The sequence below is a fragment of the Scylla paramamosain genome, chromosome 28, assembly GCF_035594125.1.
Source record: "Scylla paramamosain isolate STU-SP2022 chromosome 28, ASM3559412v1, whole genome shotgun sequence".
Classification (NCBI taxonomy): domain Eukaryota; kingdom Metazoa; phylum Arthropoda; class Malacostraca; order Decapoda; family Portunidae; genus Scylla; species Scylla paramamosain.
Window position 1 is genome coordinate 8,500,001 of NC_087178.1, and position 11,371 is coordinate 8,511,371.

At 42.8% G+C, this 11,371-nt stretch overlaps 1 protein-coding gene across 1 annotated transcript in view; it reads right to left on the bottom strand.

Annotated features, from left to right (window-relative positions):
- Positions 1–10,824, bottom strand: part of LOC135114887 (uncharacterized) — an 85,755-nt gene extending 74,931 nt beyond the window's left edge. The window contains exon 1 of the mRNA XM_064031104.1: positions 9,925–10,824. The gene's annotated coding sequence lies outside the window, so the exon portion shown is untranslated. The remainder of the gene's footprint in view (positions 1–9,924) is intronic.
- Between the last annotated feature and the right edge of the window lie 547 nt (positions 10,825–11,371).

Here is an 11,371-nt window from a genome sequence, read left to right on the forward strand (position 1 = left end):
CGGGAACAGCGGTTACGTACAAGAGGAATAAGTGAGTGAGGTTCGACTGTGGGCTGAAGAGTGTTTAAAATTTTGAGTTAGATTCATGAGTTTTTGAGTTAGGAAATGTACTCGTATGCATGAGTGGCGTGAGTGGGAGTCACGTAAAGAGTCAAGTCAGTTCATGAATGGGATTACGAACTGTATTTAGCGACACGCAGCAGCCCCTACACAACGGAACACAAAAGAAGAACAAGAAACATCCGTTCGTTAAGAGGCAGTTTGTGATAAGCTACACTAATCTAAAGGCAAGAGAGACGACAGTAAAGACCTTACCAGCTGATTTTTTTTTCAACCTTCCTCTTCTTTCTCTCTATGCCTATTCAAGAGAACACAAAAGAAGAACAAGCAGCAGATCCAGTTTGTGATAAGCTACACTAATCGAAAAAAAAAAAATGATAATAAACACGAAAGCTAAATACATGATCAATTATTCTTTCCACTCTTTCTCCACTACACCCTCCTCCTCCTCCTTCACTGGAAACAAGAGAACAAAGAACACGTGCCAGGTTCAGCTCGGATCCACAGCACACCAAGACAAGGAGTGAGAGGTCGTGTCCTTGTGGGGAGGCGGCAACGGCAGTAATAAATTGGTAATGAACGTGACCCCAGAGTTTTGTTGAGGGTTATGTGGAGAGGGACGGGGAGATGGATGGGCAGGGGGAGGAGGAGGGCGAAGGGGAGAGGGGGAGGGGGAGGTGGGGGAGAGGGGGAGAGAGAGAGAGAGAGGGAGAGGGTGTAGGTGAGCTTGATAACCAGTGCCTTTTTCTTCACTAGTTTACAAAAGTTTGTTTCTGTGTGTGTGTGTGTGTGTGTGTGTGTGTGTGTGTGTGTGTGTGTGTGTGTGTGTGTGTGTGTGTGTGTGTGTGTGTGTTTGTTTATTCTAGTTGTGGTTGATAAAACGTTTAAATATCTATATCTATCTATCTATTTATCTATCTACGTATGTATGTATGTGTGTATGTATGTGTGTATGTATGTAGGTTTGTATGTATGTATGTATGTATGTATATATGTATGTATGTATGTATGTATGTTATGCATGTATGTTTATGCCTTTACTCTCTCTCTCTCTCTCTCTCTCTCTCTCTCTCTCTCTCTCTCTCTCTCTCTCTCTCTCTCTCTCATACACGTCGTTTTTTGCTCTATTTGTACACTTGCCACAATCTCTCTAATCTCTATGATCGCCGGCGCGTGTGTGGACGAATGTGCGTGACAAATAACCCTTAACAAAATCTACTCATAACTTCACTATTTAAAATTACACTTTCACCAAATTCCCCCTCAATTAACAAACTGTCCTTTTCATTGTCACTTATTTTCCCAACGACACAGTGAAGGGGGACTTAATTTAGTGAGAATATAATTGCTTTCCCGGCTTTGTAATTACCAGCCTCGCCTTCACCAAACATCCCGGTAAGGTCACCGTGTATATTTTCGTCGTAAAAATAGAAGCAGCGTGTCAAAGGCGACTGTTTTTCTGACATTACCGTGATGGAGTATCCGGGAAGCTCAATTCTAAAAGCAGATGCGAATCTTTTGACGGGACTTACAAAAAATGGGAAGAGTTTACCCTGAAAATAAAGCAGAAAATGGTTAAAGGTGTTTATTTCTTAGGCAAAAAGGATGAAGTGTCTGATTGTGAAATATTATATGCTGCGTGTTACGTGGATCCTGTGAGAGTGTGGATAAGGAACGAGGGAAAATGGGAAAATGTTCTTGTTTATCCTGTCTGCCGTAGAATTTTAGTGAAAGCAGTGGAATTAGGATGCAAGCAAACATATCACTATTCCGTTACCATCTCACCCCTTCACTATCAACCACGCTCATCACCGCACATCACCACCACCAACCCAACACCCATCACTATCAACTCAGCATCCAACACACTCACCATCACACATCACCATTCCATCAACCACAGTCCCATCACTCTTCCCCCATCACTCCTCCACGAAGTTAATCACAGCCTTTCAATCTGTAAAACATAAAAAAATCCAAATGGTCTTGTTTACGGCGCGTACTCGTCGCCATGGTAACGCACCCACCGCTGCTAACAACAATACTAACACATATATTTCAGTTCAATTTCAAATACACCTGAGTTAGTACGAGTGAAGCGAGAGAGGAAGGAGTTAAGGCGATACTGACGGGAAAAAGAGAAAAACAGGAAGAGAACAAGGTGAAAAGGAGGAGGAGGAGAAGGAGAAGGAGAAGGAGGAGGAGGAGGAGGAGGAGGAAAGGAAGGTGTGAGTTGTCAATATTGTGCAGCGTAATTATTCAGAAGAGAAGGAAGAGGAGGGGAACTAAAAAGAGAAGAACCAGGAAGAGGAGGAGGAGGAGGAAGATAAAAAAAAAAAAACATTTAAATGTACGTATTAATACAGGAACTTGGAAACAATGCCATTCTCTCTCTCTCTCTCTCTCTCTCTCTCTCTCTCTCTCTCTCTCTCTCTCTCTCTCTCTCTCTCTGTGTGTGTGTGTGTGTGTGTGTGTGTGTGTGTGTGTGTGTGTGTGTGTGTGTGTGTGTGTGTGTGTGTGTGTGTGTGTGTGTGTGTGTGTGTGTGTGTGTGTGTTTTTGTTTGCTTGTTGGTCTCTCTCTCTCTCGGGAACACCACGGATTGTGTTTAAACTTTTCTGTAAAACTTCATTGGAAAACATTTATTCGTTTTTTTATATCAAGTTATGGGGAAAAATGTGTTTCCCTCAAGTGCCTTTCATTTTTACTGCCGTAGAGAGAGAGAGAGAGAGAGAGAGAGAGAGAGAGAGAGAGAGAGAGAGAGAGAGAGAGAGAGAGAGAGAGAGAGAGAGAGAGAGAGAGAGAGAGAGAGAGAGAGAGAGAGAGAGAGAGAGAGAGAGAGAGAGAGAGAGAGAGAGAGAGAGAGAGAGAGAGAGAGAGAGAGAGAGAGAGAGCAGGGGCGACAGTGTTTTGTTTGGAATCCGTGTCACTCTTACGATCACACGAGGATTTAGTTTCCAGGGATCAGCTAAAGAGGATTAATTGTGTAGGTGTATGGCAGGTGACGGGGGAGTGTGAGGGTGCTGGTGTTATCCCTTCACCCTTTCACCCTCACCCTCTCTCTCTCTCTCTCTCTCTCTCTCTCTCTCTCTCTCTCTCTCTCTCTCTCTCTCTCTCTCTCTCTCTCTCTCTCTCTCTCTCAGCATATATATATATATATATATATATATATATATATATATATATATATATATATATATATATATATACATTTCATCGGGTATGCTAATCCGTGTATTAATTTGTATTCAGATGTATTCAGTTGCCTAAACGTGGATGTAATGGAGAGTCATTAGTGTTTATTGTGGTTGTTGTTATTATCATTGTTATTATTATTATCGTTATTATCCTCCTCTTCCTTCACCTCTTCACTATCATACTACACTATCATTTTACCAAACGAAGAACAATGAAACAAGGGAAACGTGACAGAAACTATAGATAATCTAAAAAAAAAAAAAAAAAAAAAAAGGACAACACACTAAATATATAAACCTCAATGAAAGGAAGCGAATCTCAAGTCACCACAACCTTTTACACAATGGTTACCTACACCACGCTGATCCCTGAGACATTTACAGCGCCTTCCATTATCTCAAGCCACAGACGCTACACTCTGACTCGCAGTAACAAGAATGAAAGTCAAGTCTTCTAATCCCTTAAGTACTCTCGCTCATTCTTGGTCTCTTCACTGCTTGATTAGGCATGATGAAGATGGACAGACAGGCAGGCAGGCAGGCAGACATATCAAACTTCACACTCCCACTTCCACACACACACACACACACACACACACACACACACACACACACACACACACACACACACACACACACACACACTACCTACGTACATCCCATTCTATCTCCCTCACCCTTTCTCCCTTCCTGTCTTTACTCTCTCCCCTCGTTCGTCATAACAAAAGGTTGACAACACCGCAACTTTTATTATTTTCCTGTATGAACACCACCTATTAATACACACACACACACACACACACACACACACACACACTTTATTGACACAGGAGAACCAAAGTGATATATCAGCAAATGTACAATACAAAATAAAACATAATAGTAATAAACATGATATAAAGTAACAGAATACAAAATGATGCACACACACACACACACACACACACACACACACACACACACACACACACACACACACACACTACCTACGTATATCCCATTCTATCTCCCTCACCCTTTCCCCCTCCCAAACACGGTCTGTGCGCCAAGTCAGGCACTACTCTCCGAGTTTTGGCTATAGCCGGCCACAGTTCGATTTCATTCACCTGATAAATCCCCGCCACAGCAGAAGAAGGATATTGCCATCACACCCATGGCTTCCTGTCCTCCCTCCCCTCCCTGGCTCCCTGGCACGACTGTCACCCATACAGATAGCTCACACGGTTCGAAAAAGTTGCGTAGAGTACAACTCTCTGATATAGACTAAGTTTGCTCGTCGGTAAATTTGTTAGTGGTACATTTTGGTCTTTCCCGTCTATCAATATTAATAGTGGAATGGAGGCTGGTTTGGTGTATGAAGGTTAATGGTAAAAGTGGTGGTGTGTTGATGCTGGAAAATGTTGGTTTAGTCTCTTGTTTTTCGTGGATTATTACCAGTGGTATACGAATCAGGATTACCGTGACTTCCCTGATACAAAGGACTCCGCAAAGGAACTCAGTGTTTGATAAGAGAGATATAAAAAGAAATAACGAAGAAGAAAAAAAAAGAAAGAGGAAAAGAAAAAAACAAACATCCTTGGAAATTAGATGATGATGACGATAATGAAGATGATAATGACGATAATGACACCAACACAACCTCTCACTACTGTTTGCATTCCATCCAAATTTCCATCACTTCATCATTACCTGGCCTCCCTCCCGCCTCTCGTGCTTCCATTACCAGTCTAGTCCCTTGTAGAACACGCGGCGCTGTATTGGTCAGAGAGACTGGGCCAAGCAAAGCCCCGCCCGCTCGTTACCTCCCGTCTGGTCTCGCACGAGTCTTCCTGTTATGATAGAGGCTCAGCGCCAGCCCTCGTGGTCTCGCAATGGCAATACCCTAGAAATGGTAGAGGCTCAGGTCTGCTTCATGTCTCAGAATACTTTGATGCAATATACTTTGAGGCGCGAGGTGCGAGTCTGTTGTGTTCATGTGGGTGGATGTTAAGAAAGAAACACTCACTCACACACACACACACACACACACACACACACACACACACACACACACACACACACACACACACACACACACACACACACACACACACACACACACACACACACGTTACATATAAACTTAGACGTGAAACAGCGAGGGACAAACACCAAAAATATGGAACATTATCACCCCAGACTTCTCCTTTCTTCTCCTCCTCCTCCTCTCGAGGTCGTTTCGTCCTTCACCGTCGGCCGTCTTGTACGCGACGGGAGGTAAAAAGGCTAAAGTCTGGTCTCTAGGGAGCGGTCGGCGGTGGCCTGACGCGGCACTACCCGAAGAAGGCGCCTGTACCCGTCCCGCCGCTTATAATGTCAGGGCCTCCTCCGGGCGGGAACGCGGCGTGACATCAAAGGGTCGACTCTCGTGGCTGAGACGAACGGAAAGAAGAGAGGACGGCGATGATTTAGTAGAGAGCATGATGGTCTTTGATGCTGCCATGCTTGCGAGGGCTGAGGAAGCATGCCCGTCAGGAGGTCACGAAGAAGAGGGGAAGGAGGAGGAGGAGGAGTAGCAGCAGGTGGAGGAGGTGGAGGAGAGAAAGAAAAGGGAGAGAAGACCCACTTGTTTCAGTCCCCTAACATTCTTCTTTGATCTTCTATTCTTATCCCTTCAGTGTGCTCAGCGAAACGACCCATAAATAAACCTGAGACTCCACCTCACCTACTGAATGAGCGGCGCGGCCACCTAGCCAAGGAAAACAAACGAGGAACAAACACCAGCACTCCTATCCCAACGTGGCTGTCAGAGATAACCCACGCGATATGTTTTGAAATAATAGATGTAGGATAGTGAAGTTGAAGGCTCCTCCTCACCTGCCGTTCCATCCACCTCACCACAATGTGTATTTATGTACCTACTTATTTATCTGTATATCCCTCTATCAATCTATATATCTATCATCTTATCTATCTATCTATTTATCTATCTACCTACCTACCTATCTGTCTATCTATCAACTTATCTACTTATCTACCTGTTAAACATGCCTACCTCTCCACCACTCATCCCCTTCCATAAAGCTGTCTAATCTTTTTTTTTTTCATTATAATGCTTATTATTTTTTTTCATATCTACTCGTACCTATGATTTTTTTTCTTCGTTTTTCTTGGTTTTCTCAGTATTTTTTAACAAAATATTTTTATGAGTCTTAATAATGCCCCTTTCAAATATTTCCTATTTATTTCTTCTTATGCAATCACCTATGTCTTTTTTTTAAATATTTCTCTAAAATTCCCCTTTTATCAATTCCACGTACACGTTTTTCTTCACTATTCCTCTAATTTATCTTTTATAAATCTCACCGCTGCTTTTATTCACGTAACCGAGTCAATATTTTTGCCGCGAATATCTCACCACAGCCAGGCCGGAATGAGAGAGCGGCACAGACCCCGATATACATTACAGGTCATAGAGGCTATCTGTAAAATATAAAACTCATCCCTAAATACACATATCAGATCCACCTATAATGCCGCGCCTTTGATGTCCGCTGGGAAATGTGTGTGTGTGTGTGTGTGTGTGTGTGTGTGTGTGTGTGTGTGTGTGTGTGTGTGTGTGTGTGTGTGTGTGTGTGTGTGTGTGTGTGTGTGTGTGTGTGTGTGTGTGTGTGTGTGTGTGTGTGTGTGTGTGTGTGTGTGTGTGTGTGTGTGTGTGTGTGTGAGGATTTCCAGAACAAATCCAAAAACAACTTGCTAATTAAACGCACCCAATGTATGTTTTCTGCCTTGCTATAGAGGAAGGGGAGTAATCATTTCAGATTCCCAGTGTTATATTCAAATTGGTTTTGTCTTCCGACTTACTTGCGTGGGATCAGTGCCGATAATGAGAGAGAGAGAGAGAGAGAGAGAGAGAGAGAGAGAGAGAGAGAGAGAGAGAGAGAGAGAGAGAGAGAGAGAGAGAGAGAGAGAGAGAGAGAGAGAGAGAGAGAGAGAGAGAGAGAGAGATAGTTCTCAGTAATCTTAATCACTCATCGTTACGCTTTTTTCTTTTTAATCCTCTTGTAATTTTATATTCCAATATTTCCAAGTATTTATTAATTTTCTTTTTTTTATAAAATTGAATTGTTCACGGTTTTAAATTCTTTTTCCATCCTTCTCCGAACAATTATCTAGTATTTCAAATTAATTCCTCACGGTTCTTTACAAATATCCTATCATTATTAACATGTCACTACTACTTCTGCTACTGCTACTACTAATACTACTGCTACTACTACTACTGCTACAACTACTACTACTACTACTACTACTACCACTACTACTACTACTAAACTAAACTCCTTCAGCAATTCTTTCCTTTTCTCCTATTCCCTCCCCCGAAGGATTAGCTGCTGTTGCATCCTTCCCTCCTTTCCTCCCGTGGGCGAAGAGAGGAGAGGAGAGGCGGCTGTTCGGGATTCCTGATGGAGGAGAGGGACTGAGGGATTAAGGATAAGGAAGGATGAGAGGTCTTACTGCCCCACGCCGAAGGTCACCGAATTCATGTTTGCTCTTTGGGGCGCCTTTGTAAAGGTTGGTCTGTCTGTCTGTGTGTCTGTGTATCTGCGTGGGAGGTTTGCTGTGTTTTTAATCTTTATCTGTTTGACTGGCCGGCTATTCTTGTCTTCATCTGTTTGGCTGCTGTCTGTTTTTTTTTATCTGTTTATTAGTTTGTCTGTTTCTGTCTCTTTCTCTATTTCTTTTATTTTTCGTGCGTGTGGATTTGTTTCTAGAAATTATGCAATTGTTTTTTCTTGTATCTGCTCAGATTTCTCAATTAATTAATCTATATTTATCTTCCTAATGATCTAACTACCTATCTGGCTGTCCACCTTTATCTGTCTCCATATGTCTGTCTATCCACGAATATACATCCCTTCATCTACTATTAATTATCATCCACACATCTATCAATCTCCATTCGTTAATCTGTTTTACTTACCTATCCATTGATCTGTCTCCCTGTCTGTCTATCTGTGTATATATATATCCCCTTCATTTGCTATTAATAATTATACACACACATTTATCGATCTCTATCTGCTCATCTATTAAATCTGTCGCCCAACACGCTAATCCATATTTGGTGTGTCTCTCTCAAACCTGTTTCGACAAACACACTATTTGAAAAAAAGCGCCGAAACAAAAAAAAGCTGATAACAAAATTGCCCATAAACATCACAAATTATTGACACACACACACACACACACACACACACACACACACACACACACACACATATATCGCAATATTAAAAAAAAAGTGTACAAAGAGCTATAACAAACTACCAATATAGAAAAATCATAAAAACAAAATATCTATCACTCGAAAAAACTGACCAAAAAAAAAAAAAACTTGCAACATACAATATTATTCAATACACACACACACAAAAAAAAATATGCACACAAAAAAAGAAAATCCAGCACTAATGAAAAAAAAAGGGAGTAAAATTTAATTACGTACACCCAACCCTCCCTTTACTTACCCCACCCCCCTCTCTTCTTTCTCACATAAAAAAAAAAAAAAGGGAGAGAGAGAGAGAGAGAGAAAGTAAGGAAAATAAAATTACCAGCGAAGAATTGGATCGGTCAAAAGTGAACAACCCGAGTAAAAGAATTTGATGAATCTAGTTAGAGGAATTTCATAATACAAGGAGAGGAGCGTCAGTTTCTACAGCAAAGAAAACGAGAGAGAGAGAGAGAGAGAGAGAGAGAGAGAGAGAGAGAGAGAGAGAGAGAGAGAGAGAGAGAGAGAGAGAGAGAGAGAGAGAGAGAGAGAGAGAGAGAGAGAGAGAGCAACACTAAGGAAGGGGTGATGATGATGGAGGGATGGGTGGAGGAAATGAGAAAGAGAATGAGGAAAATGGAGAGGAGACAGGAGAGAGATACGGCGATAAGAGAAGAGACAGATGAAGGACGGGGAGGAGATAACGAATGGCATAAAGAGGAAGGGAAGATGGAAGAAGAGACGGTGAAAAAGACCGAGGAGAAAGGGAGAGACATGAGAAAAGATATGAAGACGAGAGAGAGAGAGAGAGAGAGAGAGAGAGAGAGAGAGAGAGAGAGAGAGAGAGAGAGAGAGAGAGAGAGAGAGAGAGAGAGAGAGAGAGAGAGAGAGAGAGAGAGAGAGAGAGAGATGCACAAGAAAAGGTGATAAAGGGGAAGAATGGGAGGAGGAAAGAAGAGAGAAGTGAGAGGAGGAAATGAGAGATGAAGGACGAGAAAGAAAAAGTGTCAGAGAGAGAGAGAGAGAGAGAGAGAGAGAGAGAGAGAGAGAGAGAGAGAGAGAGAGAGAGAGAGAGAGAGAGAGAGAGAGAGAGAGAGAGAGAGAGAGAGAGAGAGAGAGAGAGAGAGAGGCAACTACGTAACAAGGCAATTAACCCGTAAGTAAACAAGCACTCAAACATACTGAGACTGTAACACAAGGCACTGTAACCGTCACACCTAAGCATATGTATCTGCAACACAATAACATAGAGACAGGGATGTGAGAATGATACATAACACTAATGGAGGATGGGTCGTCGCCACCACCACCACCACCATCACCATCACCTCCGTCATTCATTACGTTAACATTTACAGCGCCCTTCTTTCTGCCCCAGGCTCACTCCCAGGCCCCTCGAACACCCAGGGAACACTCACCACCCTCCTGGACAGCCGTAATGTCTCGAAAGGCCTCTGGTATGGGTGGTAAAGGCAAATTAACGGACGTCATGCTCGATGCACAACGCGGGGACCAGACTGCATGCCTGCCCAACCCGATGGAAAGAATGAATCACCTGAGCACTTGAACAATCGTCTTTCTTAGTTACAGGTGAAAAGAAATGAAGGATAAAAAACAATAGTAGTAGTTTTAGGAACCCAAAGCTTGGGATAAGTGAACGAATATAGGGATAATTGTGAGTAAGGGAGTGGCAGGAGTGGTGGTGATTGTGGTTGAGGTGGATGACGGAAGGTAGCGCCAAGTTTGAATTCTTTCTCTGGCCAGTGAGAGAACTGCTGCCTCGCTAGCTCGGACAGTGATTTCTTTAACCTTTTCACTGTTCGAATAAGCAAATCAACATCGTCACTACTACTACTACTACTACTACTACTATCACCATATCTACTAAGACAACAACATCTAATATTATAAAGACTACTACAACTACCACAACTGTACAACACCTAAACACCTAAACCTAGTCACCACACTCCTATCACCCCCACACACAACACAACTACTACTGCAAGAACCACAACTGCACAACAACTAGCACTAACCTACTACTACTACTACTACCACCACCACCACCACGACCACCACGACTATCAGCAACGCAGCCCCACGTCCAGCCTTCCCCTTTATCCCCGCCAGTACAGAGGCCTGGGGAGGCTCGGCACTGTATACACGTTCAAACTTCCCACCTCCCTCCCTCAGGCTAAGCTCCGGGTGGCGTATCCTGAGAAATGGAACCAATAAGACGCTTGTGATTGTTCCTCCCAAACCTCCCAGTGAAGTGGAAATTTTCTTCTCTGACGAAGGCAACCGGAACCGGACCCGTAAATTTACCGAGAGAGAGAGAGAGAGAGAGAGAGAGAGAGAGAGAGAGAGAGAGAGAGAGAGAGAGAGAGAGAGAGAGAGAGAGAGAGAGAGAGAGAGAGAGAAATATGAATAAGTCAGGGATATGATAAAAGGGAGGAAAGGAAGAATGAGAGATGGAAAGAAGAGAAAAGAAGAGGAAATAAGAGATGGAAGCTCAGTATCAGTATCAAAGAGAGAGAGAGAGAGAGAGAGAGAGAGAGAGAGAGAGAGAGAGAGAGAGAGAGAGAGAGAGAGAGAGAGAGAGAGAGAGAGAGAGAGAGAGAGAGAGAGAGCACCTCACATCATCAAATACGTTTAAAATAAAGAGAAAGACAGGACTAAGAAAACATGAAGGAAAAAAGTAATAAAATGGAAGGAAAGATAGAAAGAGAGACGAGAGGTGAAGTACCAGAGAGAAGGAAGGAAGGAAGTATGGAAGTATAGATGAACAAATTCTCCCCTTCCGTACAACCCTTCACTAAAACACACGCCTGACTGATGCATGAATGTTGTATATACAGTTGT